Consider the following 20,632-nt stretch of genomic DNA (forward strand, 5'->3'; position numbering starts at 1 on the left):
TTCCCCTTCTTTTCAGAATCCTATAATTATTTATGAAATCTTCTCACAGTAACCTTTGTGTATTTATGCCCTATTTTGTATGTTCAGTTCATGCTTTATTCTGAATGTTTGCTTTGAACCTGTTTCAAATTCACTCTTTTTCTCATCAGGTAATCTCACATTCTATTAAACTAATCCACTGAGTTTTCATTTCAATAATTGTACATTGTAATTCTCAAACTTGTAAGTGGATATTTTCATTTATGTTATGTCATTTTTTTATAGTTTTCCATTGTCACTGATTTTAATATTTTGCCTGGTTCATTCCAGTATCTAGAGTTCCTGAGGCTCTGTCAGATTTTATTGTCCTTTGTTTCTGCTCGTCCTTATTAACACTGTCCTTTCTCTTAGAGAGTTCAGTTGTTCTAGACGGTATGCTAGATATTGCACTTAGGGAAAAGAGTTTGTAGAAATAACTGATGCTAACGTTTTTCTCTGAGAATTTTTTGTGACTGCCAGGCACCTGGCTGGCTATATTAGCAAGCTGGAATCATTTTCATCTAATTGTATAAATTGAGATTCTCTGAGACATTGTAATGTCTGAAAACTGGATTGAAATTTTTATGTGGGTTTATTTATTTTCAGTTCAATTTTTCCTTGGGGGCTTCCCTGGTGGCTCAGATGGTGAAGAATCTACCTGTAATGTGGGAGACCTGGGCTGGGAAGAGCCCCTGGAGGAGGGCATGGCAACCCATTCCAGTATTTTTGCCTAGAGAATTCCATGGGCAGAGGAACTTGGTGGGCTACAGTTCATAGGACTGCATTTCCTTAGATGCAACACTATGGGGTCCTAACCCAAAGAAGAAGGCTTGCTAAGACCCCCAAATTTTGGAGGCTCTTGAACTCTAGATATTGTCCCCTTTTGCTGTGGGATGGCAAAGGCACTTCCCAGCCTCTCAGCGGCCTCTTCAGTGACCAGCAAACTCTCTTAGTGGAACTGTTGCCCTAGATGCTGGGCTTATCTTTCCAAATTTTGATCGCTCTTTGTTGGCCTTATGGATCAGTATTCAAGAATACTTTTTTAGTTATTTTGTTAAAATATATCTTGTCCTCAGAGGGAGGGTTGGTTCAAATTGCTTAGGTCACTGTTACTGGAAGCAGAAGTATTTATTCTGTTCTCACCGTAAATTTAGCAATTCACTCTTTTGACACCAAGAGATCAAAGCTTCGAACAAGCTCACTTTGGCAGCCTGACTTCATCATTCTATACTCTGAAAACAAATGGAAAAAAACACAGTCAAACTTTCTGCAAAGTTCAGAAGCCTGAGTCCAAGCTGACCCAGAACCCTGAATAGGTTGCTTTTCAAAGCTTGCCTGTCAGTGGGTTGCTGGTCTAGAGGTCAGAGTGTGTGTTCCCACAAGGACAGCCCGCCCACAAGAGCCCCATCGTGGGGATGAGCCACTGACACCACGTGAATTCTGTGTCACAGGACCAGAGGTGGGGACGGGAGGAAAATGACGGGAGGCCGAGGCAGGCCTCCATCCCTCTGTTGAGGACGAGGAGGGCCCAGGAGAACTTGTCTAACAGGCTCACACTCTGCCTATGGCAGAGCTGCTCCATGTTCTGAGCACTCTGCCTCCGAGCACCCTGTACCTTCCCGGGTCCCGAGTGCCCTTTTCCTTCCCCGGGTCCCCAGTGCCCTGCGTGTCCCTGGGTCCCCAGTGCCCTTTTCCTTCCCCGGGTCCCCAGTGCCCTGCGTCTCCCTGGGTCCCCAGTGCCCTGTACCTTCCCCAGGTCCCCAGTGCCCTGTGCCTTCCCTGGGTCCCCAGTGCCCTGTACCTTCCCTGGGTCCCCAGTGCCCTGCATCTCCCGGGTCCCCAGTGCCCTGTGTGTCCCCGGGCCCCCAGTGCCCTCTGTCTTCCTGGTTGCCCAGTGCCCAGTACCTTCCTGGGTCCCCATCACCTTGTGCCTTCCTGGGGTCCCCTGCCCACTGGAGAAACTCCCCAGCCTGTCACCCACCCAACCTGCTCCATGCTCCCGCTTCATCTCACCGTTGTCCCTCAAACTCCTCCTCTGTAGGCCATCTCAGCTCATAGTTGACGGAGGGAGGAATCTGCTCAGACTAATTTCATGTTTTTAAAGAGGCGCCTGTTGTGACAGGCAACTTCATCATTTCTGGGAGCAGAGGTGACAGAGCAGACAGAACGCTTGCAGAGAAATTTGGTGAAGACATCTGGGGCGGGGGGTACAACGGGAGGGACCATCTCCGAGGGGCCCCTACTGTAACTATTGTGTGTGCCTGCGTGCGGAGTTGCTTCAGTCGTCAGACTCTTTGTGACTCCTGGACTGTAGCCCGCCAGGCTTGTCTGTCCATGGGATTCTCCAGGCAAGAGTACTGGAGTGAGTTGCCCTGCCCTCCTCCAGAGGATCTTCCAGACAGGGATTGAACTTGCATCTCCTGCATCTCCTGCATTGCAGGCAGATTCTTTACTGCTGGGCCACAGGGGAAGCCCACTGTAACTATTTCATTCCCTTAATTAGGTCCTACTTCTCCAGCTCTTTCTCTCCCTCCTGTTCTGAATCCTAGGATCTCTCAAAGTTACAGGTCTCAGTAATTTTTCAGTGGCTCCCAGGCAGAATGGTGTCTGTGTTGTATCAAGGGGATGAATGACAGATGGGGGAGGGAAGGGGGCAGGGCCGGCCCTGAGGCTTCTAGACCTTCTTGTCCTAATAAACCAGGGCATCCATCGGGCTGGGATTATTTACAGCCACATTTTTTAGATTTGTGTCTTGACTGAACCAAATTTGGTTTACATGCTACAGTGTTGTTGCCCTATTTTTTTTGTTTGGTTTTTGCTTTTATTATCAGTTTAAAAACAAATCAAAGTCAAGCTTCCATTCCTGGCAGGTCTCAGTTGTCTATGCTTTACTTTAACGGACAGTTTGGTTGTGCTCAATTTGTCTAGAAACAGAAAACCTTCCTAGTTTTGTTGAAGCCACAAGAGGAGCCCATGCCGTGAGCCGGTGGAAGGTCATTGGAGGACCCAAGAGGTTTACAGCCCTTGGTCTGTTGGCCAAGCTTGGTCCCCCACCCCACACATCGGCCTGGCCTTTCCCATTTACAGGGGAAGGAGCGAGGCTCTCTGAAGGTCATCCCTGCAGCTCATGGCCGCCAACCCAGGCCTCCACCAACGGCTGTGTGACACTGTATGCATTTCTCTGCAAACCCCGTTCTCATGGCCTTTGGGGGTCTGATCAAACTGCCTATGGTAGAAAACCACTTCACCAAGGGGCTATTTTTGGACAACAAAACTTTGAATTTTTTTCTTCCCCAGAGGGACCTCTCTGGGCTTCTCAGGGATGAAGGGACATTTGACACACATGACCCACTGCAGGTCTGGGCACTTTACTCCCTGACGGTGTGGTTTTTGAATACAATCTGACAAACTCCAGGGGAGAGGACAATGTCTTGTGAACAGAGGCCATATTCCCAGTGACAGTTCCTCTGTTTCCTGATGGGCATGGCCTCAGGACTGGGCCTCGTCTGAGGTCTGCCTGGCTAGCATGAGCTACAGGGTCCCACAAGGGGGCAGGCTCTGCAGGTATGGAAGGGCAGCCCTTCCATAGCAAAGCTTGTCCCAGCACTGACCCACCCCCGAGGGTCACAGAACCTAAGACCTGAACTGAAGAGGATTTTAAGGGCTTCAGATAGAGATGCTTAAATGATTTGCCCAGGATCCCAAAGACTTCCCTCTACACATTCCTGTCTCCCCTCCAGCTCCCTCGGCTGCCTTGCTGTCCCAAGATGGCCCGGATCTCCCTTGCAGACACACACACACACACACACTCCTGTGTGTGTACACTCAATCCTTGGCCAAGTCCAGCTTTGCACTGGTCAGCAAAGTTCTCTCTAGTTCCACCAACAGGTGTCATTCTGACCGGGAGCATCGCCTTCCTCCTCCCAGGTATGACATCCCAGTCGGCAGCATAATCAGGGGGTGAGATCCTGGTCACCAAGCATCATGAGTGCACAGGTGACATGTAAGATGTCTATGAACAAGAAGCAGCAAAGCTCTCCTGATGATGGCAGGTACAGTAACAGAGGGACCGAGATAAAACAAGCACGACTCAGAACTATGGCAGCGAGAAATAGACTTGAAGCCTTTCAAGCCGCATGCCAACATCTCTTTTTTTGAAAAAAAAAAAAATTATCTGTCTGCATCAGGTCTTAGTTGTGGCATGCAGCATCTTTAGTTGCAGCATCTGGGATTTAGTTCCCTGACCAGGGATTGAACCCCAGCTCCCTGCATTGGGGGTAAAGAGTTTTAGCCACTGGACCATCAGGGAAGTCCCCCAACTTCTCCTTACTCCTTGCCAGTCTGATAGGTCAAGGATGGGACACTTGGTTAGGCAGAAGGTGTCTTTGCATGTCCCTCAGAGCCTGCACATCTCAACAGATTCCTCCTTCCTGCCCTAACCCCCTCTGTACAGCTTGACTGCTGATCTGCAAGGCTTTTGACATTAACTCCATTGCAATCACTGATAAGCTTTTGCCATTGTTGTTGGTGATTTTTTTCTAGTGTCCTAAAAATGTACCCGAGAGAGGGATACTCGTGGTGAGGGGTGGCTGGCCACTATGGGATGGGGCAGATGGTGGCTTTCAGCCCTAGGCTACCTGGTGATCATAGGAAAAAGGGTCCTGGAAGAACTGTCTGGGTGGCAACAGACCAATGGGCAGAGAAACGCATCCTCATGTGGTCAGGGATAACGGACTCTGATCGCCAAGGGCTGTAGGGCTGCTGACACGCAAGCATGTGTCCGGCCCCCATCTGATCCTTTGGGGCATCTCTCATCCCTCTGTGTCCAGTTTGGTCAACACACACGCACAGCAGACAGCCTGGCAAGAGTACAGTGACCTCAAGGATGGCTCTGGCTGACTCCACTGAGCCAGTGACCTATACCCGGGCACTGAGCGGGAGAGAGCGATGTCCAGAGGCAACTGTGCCATCATGGCCCATGTCTGAAGGCAGTGGTGTCATAACAGATTCTTCCCAGGGAGCACACCATCTGTGCTCCCTGCTGCGGGCTGCAGGGTCCCCGCCCCCTTCCACACCATTTTTCCAGCTTTTCCTAGATTCTGTGCATGTTGGCTATTAAGGGAGGGTTGGTTTCTACTGTTTCAAAGCAAGAATCCAGGCTAGCAGCCACCATTGCAACCCCAGGCATATCCCCCAATGGCACACACCCTTTACCACCACAGTGCTCTTGCTGACGTCCTGAAGTGACTGGCTCTCTCTTTCTTTCCAGGCTGCAGCCCAACCATAAGGCCTTGGTCAATATCTTTGACCCTGCAGTGCATTTATTAAAGAGATTTTTGTCACATGGGTGCCTTCTTGTGGGGGATTACTTTTCTCATCAGAAAAAGGGAAGCTACCACTGTCTGTTAAAAGGTGAGGCTCAGACCATGTCCCAAACTGCTTTCTACCTGGAAACCATCACTCCACTCGTGACCCACTGCAATTCCCCACCCCCTGTCTGGGGCTGAGGCTTGCATCTTCGCCACGGGCATTACCTCTTGGAAACATTTCACAACGGAGGCTTAACCTCCTTATGGACTTGGTGGCTGATTTAGGTGGGTTTCACCCCTCGAGTGTCTCTGTAGGGTCCCTGAGCTGCTGACCCCTCCCACAGGGACCTGGGCGTCCTGCACACCAGACAGCAGCCTCTTCATGTGCTCAGTTCCCTCCTTGTCATGGTGGGTCCATAAAAAGAAACACTTCCGGTTATTTTAAGTGGTTTCCTTCAAACGGCAGAACCACGTACCCAGACGGGACCTCGTGGAGAGCTCAGATGGGCACAGAAGCAGAAATCTTGAATAGGCCCATTTTCTCTCTCAGAGTCTGAAACTGGAAAGTCCTGGCCCTTGTACATGAGGAGTGACCATGCCTGGTCCCCACGCCAGCAGGGCACCCCATCCACTGCTCTCTTAGCATCCCTGCTGAGACTTGACTTGTCCCGGGGCGCCTGTGGTGGAAATGCCCAACGTGAGTGGGATTCATGCACAGCTGGTATTCCAGAAAGCCCCCACCGTTGTCCACAGGTGCCTAAAGGTGAGGATGGACTATGCCATGCTCACTGGAGTCACTGCCAACTTGAGTTGACAAGAGTTAATTCACAGCCTCCCAGGAAATGGCGCCCTAGTGCACATCTGGGCCCTGTGAGCCAAACCCTCATTTCTCATTCCAGGACTTTCATGTTCTATATAACACTAATGAAATATCGGATCTCCATCCCTACTTCAGAAAGATTACGAGGCACCGGTTCTGGCAGCAGAGAACGGGTAGAAACAGCAGAGCCAGGCATGGATGTAAACATCTGCCCTGAAGCACACCATCTTCCAGATGGTGGAGCGAAAGCACGTCCAGAAATGTAAACCAGCTCTTTTGTATCAGCATCACGATGAACGCAATTAAAAGCTAAAAATAGGAAGACATCTACCAGGAAGACACAAAGACATTTAAAAAGGAGATGCATCAGTCCCTGTGCAGGGTGGGCAGGTGGTGGGTATGAAGCTCACGTATTTATTGCTCTCCGGCAATTTATCAGGAGCTTCATGTAAACAGGACACAGGTTAGGAAGCAGAGATGACTAAACTGGTCATGAAAGACCCACTAAACTTCCCTAGCTCTCTCTACACTTGACCGTCAGGAGCTCGGAAAGCCCACTTGCTCTTGTCACCGAAGATGAGTGATTTAGGGGCATTCTGAGTAGTTTTGTGAAAGGTACACATTTATCTTACTTCATCATAAACTCAGAGTCCAGGACTCTTGTTTGACAATTCTGTGATTTAGGGTTCTGCATAGATGCTCTAAAGCTTCACACACACACACACACACACACACACACACACATGCATCACCCCAGGCCTTCTTCCCACTGTCATAAAACTATGGCCATTAGCCCGAAATGTTGAGTGGTCAGAAAGCCAGAGAGCAGAAATCCTTCTCCCATCTTTGCCCCGGCTCCTCTGGATCAAAAATGCAGCAGGATGTGGGTGTGCCTCCTCCACTCCGGGTCCCCAGAGCTCCTGTGGTCCCCACGCACTGTCTCCATCCCCCGAATGGAGTTAGAATTGCTTGTGGCAGATCTGTCTCCACATTGGATGGTGACTCTATGAGGGCAAGTTGTGGTCCCTCAGCCTGGGTCACCGGGGTCCAGCTCAGCACCCAGAACATCCTGATGCTCAAAATAATGCTGGAAGATGAAGGCATGGGTGCACAGATGGTTCCCTGGCCTGTTTGCCATCACCCTTTACAAGGGTGTTGCCCAGATGTCTCAGATGCAGGATTCAGTCATCTGGATGAAATTGAAGACCTGACTCCCCTCCACATGGTCTCCTGTCACCCTCCAACACCTGGACGCAGAGCAGGATGGGTCACCACCCTGCTGGAAACACCAGCGGGCATCTGTCTGTCTCCCTGGCCATCCTGAGGCAGCAGGAGCCTCAGCCCCCAGTAAGATGGGTCTCCCGTCACCTTGTGGAGGCTGGTTTCATCTTCTACCTCCCAGACATCACTGCTTTTATCCACTCATTCCTCAAAAAAAAAAAAAAAAAGAGAAAGTATTCCCATTGTGTGTCTGACATCACACTGGCTGCCATGGAGATGACCGAGGTGAATAAGACATCGTCCTGGCCCTGGGGGAGTGCTCAGTCCACTGGGGGTGGGACATGATCAGTCAGGCACACAGCAGGGAGAAGTCCCAAAGCTCCGAGCCACCCCCTTGGCCCCGCTGAGTCACGTCTCCCCGGCTCAGCTCACTGACTCAAGGCCACATTGACGGCGTCCCCAGGGCCAGCTGTGCCTCAGCGTGGGGGGGTCTTAAAAGCGCTGCCTCTTCTATTTTGATAGAGTGTCTGTCACCTGCATTTCCATTTCGGGACAGGCTGTCAGTCTCTGCTTCCCTGCAGTGCACATGGAGATGTGTGGACTAATTTGGGGGCAGTCGGATGATGACTCACACAGAAGAGGAACTGAGGAAGGCTTGTCTGTCAGAGGAGCAGTCGAGATGGGAGCGTTGTCCTCTTTACAGCTCCCTGTACGCTCATCACACGACCTTTCGTGGGTGCTCAGCCCCCCAGGTAATCCCAATCACTGGGCAAAGAGGATGGGGGCTTCCCACTGAGCCTGGCTAGGAGGCTGACCCGCATTTCCTCACCAGTCATGCCCACCCAGTCCCCACCACAAAACTCCTGGCACCAAAACAGTTGGATTCTGACTTTGCAGCAATCAGGAAGCTACATAAGGCTTCTCAGCCCCAACCCAGGTGTTTTAGAGATACATCTGCCAGGCCCACCCTCAGAGATTCTGATTCCTGTGGTCTGGGGGGAGCGGAGTCAGGCATCAGCATTTTTAAAACTCTCCAGAAGACATCCAGAGTTGAGAACCCCACTCTGCAGAAAGAACTTCTTTACATTGAGGACTCAAAGCCCTAACCGAGGGTCTTCTTTCTCCTGGACTCAGCTTGTACCCAGCCCGGGAGCATCTCCCACAAAACATCTTTGTTTGAATTAAAATAGTGATTTCAGAAATTCTGGGATGACTTCAGCCTATTTCACATGAGAAGCTATTATTTCTTTTCCAAAACTATAGAGTAAAATACCTGTTCTTCTCATCTACCAATTTACAAGGTGAAATTTTGCAGGAGACAGAAACCCATGTGTGTGTGTTAAGTCGCTTCAGTCATGTCCAACTATTTGCAACCCTATGGACCAGAGCCCACCAGGCTCCTCTGTTCATGGGATTCTCCAGGCAAGAATACTAGAGTGGGTTATCATGTCCTCCTCCAGGGGATCTTCCCAATTGAGGGATCAACCCCACATCTCTTACATCTCCTGCATTAGTAGGTGAGTTCTTTACCACTAGTGCCACCTAGGAAGCCCAACAGACACCCATATTAGTTATAAAATTAGCCTGAAACTATATTCTTCCCTGGAGCTGGGGTTGAGTACATGGTCATGGTCAGAGCTGCCCTCCATGACCCCTGCCACATCAGAAGGTTCTGGTTTGTCCCCACTGTGGTCTAAGCTCCCACAGATACTGTAAACATCTGGTCCAGGGATCCTATAAACATCCGGTTCTGCAAGGAGGCAAGACACAGACCAACATGGCCTCAGTCACACGGCAAAGAAAGCGCTGTGATGGTCACACCTTCTAAACACAAATGATGTGGGGCCTTCAAGAGCAAAGGAGCTGGGAGATGAGCTCTGTGCTATGTCTTCAACCTGGAAGGTTGTAGAGGCTTCTGGCAGGGCCATTTTTCGTGCTAAGACTGTGATAGTCTCTTATATCCCAGGAAAAGTCTTCTCCAAGCCCTGAACTATTTGTTTCTGTTCTTTTTTTGGCTGGTGCTGTTCATGTATGATGATTGCCTTCATGTCCATCATGGTGCTGATCACAGACTGACCCAGAGAGAGGGGAGAACCCAGGCACGTGGCCTATGGACAGGTCCCCAGCACAGACACCCTGTGCCCCTGACCACCCAAGACCACCCACACCTCCCTTCCCCATCAGCCTCCCCAGACAGTACCTGGGGCTTCCCTGGTGGCTCAGAGGACAAAGAATCCGCCTGCAATGCAGGAGACACGCGTTTGATCCCTGGGTGGGGAAGATTCCCCGGAGAAGGAACTGGCAACCCACTCTAGTATTCCTGCCTGGAGAATCCCATGGACAGAGGAGCCTGGTGGGCTACAGTCCATGTGGACACAAAGAGTCAGACACGACTGAGTGACTAACACTTTGACACTTTCAGACAGCACTTGGCCTGAAAGGAAGAGGGTGGACAGTGCTGCTGTCGCTGCTTCCGCAGACTGGCTGCCCCCGTCCTGACATCGGACACGGCTTCTGTTCCCTCTGGTCCCGCTTTGTGCTCTCAGACAGTTATTGGGGTGCTGACGACCCCACCTCTTCCCTTCACGGTCGAAGCTTTCCCACTTTACAAGCAGTGGAGGGAACTCCCATAACATCTTCCAGAGGTGCCCCCTCAAGCTCCTGCTTCACACAACACACTCTGTGGGAGCCACCCCAACCCACTCACACTCCCCTCATCCGCACGAACACAACCAGATCTGCCACATAGACCAAGGAGGTTGTACCCCACACAGCAGTGCCGCCGGGCGGTTGAGTGGGGCTGAAAGCGGGCTGATCTCTGGGCAAGTCAGCTGGGAGCTCCTCCTCCCACCTTCTCTCCCCAGGACATGGCGAAGTCTCCCTTGACCTCTATGGATTGAACCTGAGCCTGTTGAACAGAATGAGAGGTGGGAACTCAGCCTGACTGTGGAGCTGGGGCCTTGGTCTCCTCCTGCCCTTGGGCTGGGGTTAGGTACCATCGGCTTCTCCAGTTCTCAAACATTTGAGTTCAGACAGGAGTGCCTGCCAGCCATCCTGGGCCTCTGGTTTGCAAAACAGCAGGTCCTGGGACTTCTCAGCCTCCCTCACCACAGAAGCCAGCTCCTTAGAATAAATGTTCAGGCATCTGGTTCTCTGGAGAACCCTGACATGTCCGGCCACCCCACCCGGATTCGGTCCAGGGTGTCCATGCCCCAAGCCTGTCTTGCACCCCCTGAGAAGACACTGTTTAGAGACCAGCATCCAGGAGCAATGGAGGCTGACGAGACTCTGCTCAGAACCTGGAGTCTGACGGTTCATGTGGAAGAGACGCAGGACAACCAGCAGCGAAGGACGGTCTTCCGAAAGAGACATTTTCAGTCTCTGCAGTTGTCATTCAGTCACTCAGTCATGTCTGACTCTTTGCGAACCCATGGAGAGCAGCACACTGGGCTCCTCTATTGTCCACTATCTCCTGGAGTTTGCTCAAACTCGTGTCCACTGAGTCAGTGATGCCATGCAACCATCTCATCCTCTGTCGTCCCCTTCTATTCCCGCCTTCAGTCCTTCCCAGCATCAGGATCTTCAAATCCTGAGTCGGCTCTTCAAATCAGGTGGCCAAAGTATTGGGGCTTCAGCTTCAGCATTAGTCCTTACAATGTTGATTTCCTTTAGGATTGACTGGTTTGATCTTCTTGCAGTCCAAAGTCCAAGGGACTCTCAAGAGTCTTCTCCCAGCACCACAGTTCAAAGCATCAATTCTTCAGTGCTCAGCCTCTACAGGGTTTGATCAAAAGTGAGTGACTTTATCTTTATGCAGGCGGCAGGCCTATCTCTCGTCTTCCTGAAAGATTGACACAGTCAACTTTCTCACCTTATTTAAAAGGTCCCTGCAATAAAATGTGAGCCTTTAAAGCTGAGGTCTAGAGGCAGGTGTCACTGAGAATCTATGAAACCCAAGACTCGTTCCAAAAAGGAGACACAGGAAAAAGGGTCCCCATCTGGCCCCCATGAGTGGGTTGGAGGACATCCGCTGCCATGGCCTCGGGTGGAGGGTCAGCGAGGAGTCCTCGCTCAGCCCCTCTAGCTTTCCCCCAAAGCTGATCATAGATGTGAGCCCGACTCTTTCCAGCTCTCCTGGCTCATCTTCGGTGCCATGTGATCAGACAAGTGTCAGCAGGAAGAACAGACATGTAGACACATTTTCCACACTGATGCTCTTCTCTTCCTAACACTCCAAGCAAAGTGCTTCATGCCCCATTCCTCCCCCACTGGTACATGGAGCCACACTGTGTCTGCCTTACTCGGGCATCCCCCAGCTGAGTCTGGTCCAGGCTGGCATACGAAAGGAATGGATGATCCCCTTCCCACCCTCCCCAGGGAACCGCACTGGTTTGCAAGAGGAAGGTCCTGCCTGAAGCTGAGGGGCAGGCTGCCCAGGAGCAGGAAGCAGAAACTCTCTTTACATTTTCATCATGCCCATAGGATGTATCTTTTTTCTTAAGTTTTTAGACATTTTTTTTCCAATTAATTCAACAAATTCTAATTTATCTGGGCTTGTGACAACCATCTCACTATTTGTTTTCTGTGTGTCCACTATTTATATACCATTTCATCTCCTTTATTATCTTAAGATTTTGCGAGTATTTTCTATGATCATTTCCTCCTCTCGTTGGACTTGTAATCAAATAAGAAAGAAAAAAAACAGGAGGAAAAACCAGAATTGACTCATAATCTCTTTAAGAGAAAAAGAAGAAAGATTGTGAAAAACTTCAAGATTCTATAATGGTAAAGGTCAGTAGAAATAGATGAAAAATATTTAAATAGCTTTGTTGTTGTTCAGTCGATAAGTCATGTCTGACTCTTTGCAACCGGATGAACTGCAGCGCGCCAAGCTCCTCTGTCCTCCACTATCTCTCAGTCTCCCAGTTGTATCTGACTCTTTGTGACCCCATGGCCTGTAGCCCACCAGGCTCCTCTGTCCATGGGTATTCTCAGGCAAGAAAACTGGAGTGGGTTGCCATGCTCTCCTCCAGGGGATCTTCCCAACCCAGGGATCAAACCCAGGTCTCCCAAATTGCAGGCGGATCCTTTACCATCTGAGTCACCAAGGAAGCCCATGATCTCTCAGAGTTTGCTCAAATTCGTATCTGTTGAGTTGGTGTTGCTATCATTCTCTGCCACTCCCTTCTCCTCCGGCCCTCAATCTTTCCCAACATCAGGGTCTTTTCCAATGAGTCAGTTCTTCGCATCAGGTGGCCAAAGTATTGGAGCTTTAGCTTCAGCATCACTCTTTCCAATGAATATTCAAGGTTGATTTTTTTTAGGATTGACTGGTTTGATCTCCTTGAAGTCAAAGGGACTCTCGAGAGTCTTCTCCAGCACCACAGCTCAAAAGAAACAATTCTTTGGCACTCAGTCTTTTTTATGGTCCAACTCTCACGTCCGTACATGACTACTATAAAAATCATAGCTTTGACTAGACGGACCTTTGTCAGCCAAATGATATCTCTGCTTTTTAATACACTATGTAGGTTTGTCATAGCTTTCTTTCCTTTTAATTTTATGGCTTAAATGAATAGAAATTAAAGATGGAGACAGGAGGTTCATTGTTCTCTCGACTTTGTGCATATTTGGAAATTTTCAAAATTATAATATCCTGAGCACCAAAAAGAGGTAAGTCCCTCTGAAACCTGGAGGGGGTCCAACAGTCATGGTGGAAATTGACCATTCTGTGAGTGGACAGAAAACTTGGGTCATACACAGTTTCAATCTTTGGGGTGTGAAGACAAGATTTAAAAGAAGAAATTTCTGTTACAAAACCACCCCCTTTATAGACTAAGTAGGATTCTGTATATCCAAATATGCTGTCAAAATTAATTAGAGTCCTGGCCAATGCAATCCTGCAGCAGGATAAGACTCTATTCTCCCCAGGTGTTTAGGGGACAAGCCATTGTTTCCATAGTGACCTGTATCAGTTAACATTTTAAGACCTTTCGACATCAGAAATATTTGAAATTACATACCAAAATTTTGGGGCTTCCCTGGTGGTTTGGTTGGTAAAGAATCTGCCTGCAATGCAGGAGACCTGGGTTTGATCCTGGGTTGGGAAGATCCCCTGGAGGAGGGAATGACAACCCACTCTATTATTCTTGCCTGGAGAATCCCCATGGACAAAGGAGCCGGGTGGACTGCAGTCCATGGAATTGCAAAGAGTTGGACACAACTGAGCGACTAAGCACAGCACACAGAAATTTTAAGAAAATCAAACTCATAACTTAAATGTTTTCAAGTTAAGGAATTTATGGGCAGTTGGAGTTTTATCTATTCATAGTTTGGTCCATTGCAATAAAAGTCCTGCCTGGTTTTTTCCTTCAATTAGTATAGGAGTAACTTATTGGGGCTTGGGATATTAAATAGAAATTTTACTAAATTCATTATCAAAATTGAACCATTTCAGACAACTTGAGAATCACCATGTTTAGAAAGTTCATTTCTTTGGTGATGAGATCAATGGTAAAGTTTGGTTTGTTAACTGAAAAACTGAAGCCCTTACCAAGAATATTAATTTTGCTAAATTTACACCCAGTTTAAGATACCCCAAAGGGTTTGACGTTTCCTTCTATTGATCAAAGTCTATTAAAAGGAACTGCTTCCAGTTACCAAACTTATAAATAAGAGCTCTTATATAAGGAAGAACTAGCTATTCAGGTTCTCAACTTTGATAATATGAAGATTATTTTTTAAAACCAAAGCCAGTTTCTGAATTGTGTTTTCTGTACCAAAGCCAACCTTGAGAGTGCCAAAACTCTCACATTTAACACAAGAGGGAAGAATGCAGACAGAAGCCAGCCATCTACGACAGTTGTAAGTTGCAAGTGTGCTCCAACCACGGTGCTTTGTGAAATTCCTGCTGGCCTGGAGCGGGGCTTTGCGAGGGACTTTTAGCCTTAGAGACCGGCAGCTCAGGAAGTCAACTCTGTGTCCATCTCTCTGCCGCCTCCTCATCCACCCCTTCCTGCCTCAGCTCCACGTGGAGCTGCCCAGCTTGCACTCAACAGGATCTGGCTGCCCTCTGCTCCTCTGCCCCTGACGCCCTGCCCCCACCATTGCTCACTCCACACTAAGCCCCCACCCCACTCCAGCCCACCACGTGCTTCTTCCTGGGGACACGTGAATCACATACTTTATCTCCAGTCCTCAGGATGGCCAAGCACAGAGTATGGCTGGGCCGGCTGAGGCTGCCCTCCTGTTCCATTCAGCTCTCAGACACTGAACCTGTCCTCGAACCCCACTCTCCCAGGGAGGGGGTGAGCTTGCAGGGGACATAGTTGCACCAGAAATCTAGCCTTTTCCAGAGTCAGGGAGCCTCAGGGGTGGGGTTCCCAGTCCCACCTGCACAATTGCATGTTCCAGCATCTTTTCACGCCGACGCCTGGGGCCCAGCTTATAAAATCAGAACGGAGGCTCACCCAGCCTTCACAAGTCCAGCAGAGAGTCAGCTCAGAGTTGAAAACTGTTCAGATGTCATCACCCTGGCATGTCTTTGTGTAAAATTCCCCATGTTCCTTCCCCACCGAGGACCGTGAGGCACTCCCTCATCTGTGTGATGTTCTACCACCTGTGCCCAAGGAGCCCTGGCCCTTGTCAGTCTGGGAGCACAGGTGGGCCTCACCGTGTGTTCAGTGTGGGATCTGCCAGGCCCCACAGGGCCTCCGTCAGGCAACTCTGTTGCTACAGACCTGGAAGCCCTGGGTCATGGACAGATGTGTTCCATGCCGGCTCACCCATCCAGCTGTTGGCATAACTGACACCATCTTGCGTCCATTCAGACAGGTCCCTCCTGTCGTTCTGCCCATCCTACCCAGGACTGCACTGTGAAATAAACACCTCTCTGCCATCAAAGGCTCTGGGGTTGGGACTTTCCTGGTGATTCAGCGGCTAAGACTCCGCCCTCCCAAACGTAGGTGTTCGGTTCCTGATCAGGGAACTAGATTCCACAAGCCACAGTGAAGACCCGGCACAGCCAAACAAATTAACAAATAAAACTAAATTTTAAAAAAAGACTCCGAGGTGAAGATATATGGTTTGATAAAGATCTTTGCTGGTGTATTCCTAGCTCTGTGAGACTAGTGACCAATCATCATAACTTAGGAAAGCACACCCTATTTCCAAGCGTGCACCCCACACCTTGGGCTAACTGTAAAATTGTCACAGACCCCTCAGGGGTGCAGAATACAGCGGAAAGCTTCTGCTCATTGTCTGCCTGATCCCACCCTGCCAGTTGTTTTTGTTCCATCACTAAGTTGTGTCTGACTCTTTGGGGCCCCATGGACTGCAGCGCGCCAGGCTTTCCTGTCCTAGTTGAGCAAACTGCCTCACAAGGTTTGCTTAAATTCATGTCTCTTGAGTTGGTGATGCCATCCAACCATCTCATTCTCTGCCACCTCCTTCTCTTTTTGCCTTTAGTCTTTTCCAGCATCAAGGGCTTTTCCAATGAGTTGGATCTTTCCATGAGGTGGCCAAAGTACTGGAGCTTCAGCTTCAGCATCAGTCCTTCCAATGAATATTCTGAGTTGATCTCCTTTAGGATTGACTGTAATTTGATCTCCTTTGTGTCCCAGGGACTCTCAAGAGTCCTTCACCCTGCCAGTAAATTACCTAATAATAAACTGATCCATTGATTAGATGGAGCTGCCTGCCTCAATTTTTATCTTGAGATGCCTTCTCAGTTGACTGGGCACTTTTCCTCCCCTTTGTCCTCCAACACCACCTCACTTTGCCCCCTTGGGGGCATCCATTGGAGGTAGGGGGCCAGCCTGACTTCCTGCTGCCCCACCTGCATTTTGATAGCTGAGCAGTGTTGCACCAACCAAGGTGGAGCCTGAGACAAAAGGAAAAACATGCACCCCAATTCACATGTTTTATGTGGTATCATCTGTTCTTTTTTCTTTTTTTTTTTTTTCCTGAAGCATTAATATAGTTGCAAAGACAAAAAGACAAAACTAGATGTATTAAAACACACAACACTATTTTATTTATATCAAAACAGAATTGCTCATAATTTTTCACTTCAATTTAGTTCATTTAAAATTGTTCAAGATAATTACTTGGGTATGAAAAGTTGTCAAACATGGAAAATCTCAAGTAGAAAAAAGAATAGTCTGAACCAAAGAATATGCCACACCAAAAATGAGCTGTGGGGTAAATTACGGACTTAACTGTGACACATGGACCACTCAGGTGGGGGGGTGTCAATAACAAGGGGAGGGGGCTGTGCATGTGTAGGAGTTGGGGGGGTGTGAAATCTCTTTTCCTTCAAAATTGCTATGAACGTTAAACTTCTCTAGAAAAACTGTCTTAATGACAATAATATCTGAGAAAACCATAATTCAAAAGATACATGCACCCCAGTGTTCACTGCAGCACTATTTACAATAGCCAAGACATGGAAGCAACCTAAATGTCCATCAACAGATGAATAGATAAAGATGTGGTACATATATACAATGGAATATTTCTCAGCCACCAAGAAGAACGAAACAGAGTCATTTGTAGAGATGTGGATGGACCTAGAATCTGTCATACAGAGTGAAGTTGTCAGAAAGAGAAAAACAAATATCGTATATTAACATATATATAGTCAAAGCTATGGTTTTTCCGGCCCTCATGTATGGATATGAGAGTTGGACCATAAAGAAGGCTGAGCGCCGAAGAATTGATGCTTTTGAACTGTAGTGTTGCAGAAGATTCTTGAGAGTCCCTTGCACTGCAAGGAGATCAAACCAGTCAATCCTAAAGGAAATCAGTCCTGAATATTCATTGGAAGGACTGATGCTGAAGCTGAAGCTCCAATACTTTGGCCACCTCATGCAAAGAGCCAACTCATTGGAAAAGACCCTGATGCTGGGAAAGATTGAGGGCAAGAGGAGAAGAGGGCAGCAGAAGATGAGATGGTTGGATGGCATCACCGACTCGATGGACGTAAATTTGAGCAAGCTCTGGGAGATGGTGAAGGACAGGGAAGTCTGGCATGCTGCAGTCCATGGGGTTGAAAAGAGTTGGATATGACTTGGCAATTGAACAACACATCTATACGGAATCTAGAAAAATGGTATTGTACCTATTTGCAGGGCAGGAGTGGAGATGCAGAGATAGAGACAGACTTGCGGACACTGAGCTGAAAGGAGAGTGTAGGATGAGTTGAGTGGCAATGACATACGTATGTATGTCAAGATACTACCATGTGCAAGATAGAGAGCTAGTGGGAAGCTGCTATATAGCACAGGGAGCTCAGCTTGTTGCTCTGTGATGACCGAGAGGGGTGGGATGGCATGGGGAGTGAGGTCCAAGAGGGAGAGCATGTATGTTTACATATGACTGATTCACATTGTTGTGCAGCAGAAACTAACACTATATTGTAAGGCAATTACACTCCAATAAAATAATAAATAATTTTTTAAAAAACAGGCATAAAAGAATAATACACCTAAAAAGATAAGATTAGCGAACAAGTAAATTTTGAAAATACAATTGATTAAGTCTGCCTCCAAGTGAAGTGCATTGAATGGTGCCCCCACTCACCCAAAAGGCATGTCCATCTGGAATCCATAAAGGTGACCCTGTTTGGAGTAAGCGCCTCTGGAGATGTAACGGACTTAAGGAGCTTAGTATGAGGTCGTCCTGGACTAGGGTGGGCTCTGAATCCAATGACAAGTGTCCTTGTAAAACACCAGAGCGGGAGGAGACACCCAAGGGGAGATGATGTAAACACAGAGGCAGAGACCCGAGTGATTCTGGACACCAAGCCAAGGACACCTAGGACTGCCAGCCGCCGGCTGAAAGCTGGGAGAGACACAGACAGATCCCCCGCTCAGAGCCTGCAGAAGGACCAGCCCTGCGTACATCTTGACCTCAGATTTCCGCCCTTCAGACTGGGAGACAAAAGCTTTCTCTTGTTCCAAGCCCCCCAGTTTGTGGTCATTTGTTACAATAACCCAGGGAACCTAACAAACCAAGGCCTCACTTTTCCCTAGACTCAAGATTTGGTGCTGCACTGGTTTTCATTTTAAATTTTGATATTTTGTTGATGGTGCATTTTTTTAATCTTAATTTTTTGATTTTTAGAAATGTTGCTTCTTTTATATGGATCCAGTGAGCAAACACTGGGCTAATGAAATTAACAGGCTGGTATCAGTAAGATGGGCTGCCCTAGGTGCCTTGAAATATGCAGACACCCCCGCACCCCCAGTGGGTATGGACAGAGGCCACAAACATGTTCCCATGTGCCCAGCCGCGAGATCTACTAGTGCCTCCCTATGTCCCACTTGGTCACCAGTTTTCCATCCGTGCTCCTTCCATGTCTGTAACCGAAAGGCTAGCCCTTTGCCTCCCACCACGAATCACCTAAGGTCAGCTCCTCAGTCAGCTGCACTCACAGGAAGTGGATGAGGACCAGCTGCACCTCGAGGAGTCCTGCCCCCCGCCCCCCGCAGGGTCCCTTCATCAGTGTCCACCGGGCCATACTCTGAAGACAGCACACTGAGAGGGACTCCCAGCTGGTGGCAGCAAATAGCGAGACCCTTCCTGCTCCACTAATTGCTCACAGGCATGCTGGGGGTAGGGGAGGTGGAGATGGAGCAGACAGGCCCACAGGGTCCCCTGTTCCCCACTCAGGAGGGTTCCTGGTGCCCTCCAGGAGGCTCCGGCCCAGTTGTCCTATGAGAACTTCCATCTGCCGTGGGATTCCGCTGTGAATCTTCAGTTTCAGGTTGGGGCCACGTGGTCCTGGCGACCTCTTTCTGGAGCGGCGGCACTTCTTGCTATGAAATGTCTTGGCTGTTGGGGGTGATGCAGTGTGAAGATGGTGGTGATGGAGGAGGTCCTGCAAGTCCAAGAGGGTGGCGCTGGCGGCAGACCGAGGGCAGAATGGGAAACCTATTGATCACACGAGGACAGCAAGCTGCGCCTCCGAGAGTGACAGTCAGTCGGTTCAGTCACTCAGTCACGTTCAACTCTTTGCGACCCCACGGACTGCCACACACCAGGCTTCCCTGTCCATCACCAACTCCCGGAGCATGCTCATACTCATGTCCATCGAGCTGGTGATGCCATCTAAATATGTCATCCTCTGTCGTCCCCTCCTCCTCCTGCCTTCAGTCTTTCCCAGCGTCAGGGTCTTTTCCATTCAGTCAGCTCTTCGCATCAGGTGGCCAAAGTACTGGAGCTTCCAGTTCAGCATCAGTCCTTCCAAAGAACATTCAGGGTTGATTTCCTTTAGGATGGACTGGTTTGATCTCCTTGCCATCCAAGGGACTCTCAAGAGTCTTCTCCAGCTTCACAGTTCCAAAGCATCAATTCTTTGGTGCCGAGAGCAACAGGACTAGTGTAATTCACCAGCCACCAGGAAGTCAGCCCATCCCGCTGGGGGACACGGGTGACGTAGCATTGGTCCAGGACTGCACTCAGCAGTGGGAGAGCCAGGCTGGCTTTAGTGGAAGGAAGGCCACGTGGTTAAACTGTACAGACACTCCACTCTGTATGAGCAGACGGCTTATGCCGCTCCTCCCTGTTCAGGATGGAGAAGAGGCTTTCTCCAAGCAATGGCCACGTAGCTGCTGCCAGGGGTTGCACTGACCCCCACCAGTAAGGATACAACCTCTGGACCACTGATCACATTTGTGAAAGCCCACTGTCATGCTCTGGGGTCCTTTGGACACTTGTACTTGCTCAACAGGTGAGTTACCTGGGCATGCAGTAGGAAGATTGCCCCAACCTCTCTCTGGTCTCCGCTGCTTTCTCCTGGGTGTGCTGTGGGGCTTGGCTCACTGTTTCACGGGGCTGCAGTGTGGAGGGCAGCTCCAGGTCTTCTCAGTCCCTTCCACTGAGATGGGTGTTCGGACTGTTGTTCTGCACATTCATCCCCCTCTACATCCTGCGTCTGGGAAAGAATCAGGGCTGGAGACCTCTCTGCAGGTGGAGGAGGCTCTGGGAACCTGGAAGCTCAGAATGTTCTGCTCACTTGGCCCCAGGCCTCATCTCAGAACCCCTCTCTTTACCTCCAGGGCCGTTGGGGCCAGATCATTCTTTGCTGGGGAGCTGACCTGCGCTGTATCCCTGGTCTTCACCCTTTAAAATCCAGCAATACCCTTCTTGCTGTGACAACGCTGAATATCCCCAGACTGTGCCCACTGTCCGCGGGGGTGAACTGGCCCCAGATGAGGACACAAGCTCGGCTTCAAAGACCCAGCCACACTCAAGAACACTC

At 49.3% G+C, this 20,632-nt stretch overlaps 1 long non-coding RNA gene across 1 annotated transcript; it reads left to right on the plus strand.

Moving 5' to 3' along the window:
* The first annotated feature begins 7,821 nt into the window (after positions 1-7,821).
* On the plus strand, positions 7,822-8,566 carry LOC122445090. Its single transcript, XR_006270446.1, has 2 exons — positions 7,822-8,120; positions 8,406-8,566. It is a non-coding gene; the product is annotated as an uncharacterized LOC122445090 (long non-coding RNA).
* Positions 8,567-20,632: the final 12,066 nt, after the last annotated feature.

Source organism: Cervus canadensis, chromosome 7 (assembly GCF_019320065.1).
Source record: "Cervus canadensis isolate Bull #8, Minnesota chromosome 7, ASM1932006v1, whole genome shotgun sequence".
NCBI lineage: Eukaryota > Metazoa > Chordata > Mammalia > Artiodactyla > Cervidae > Cervus > Cervus canadensis.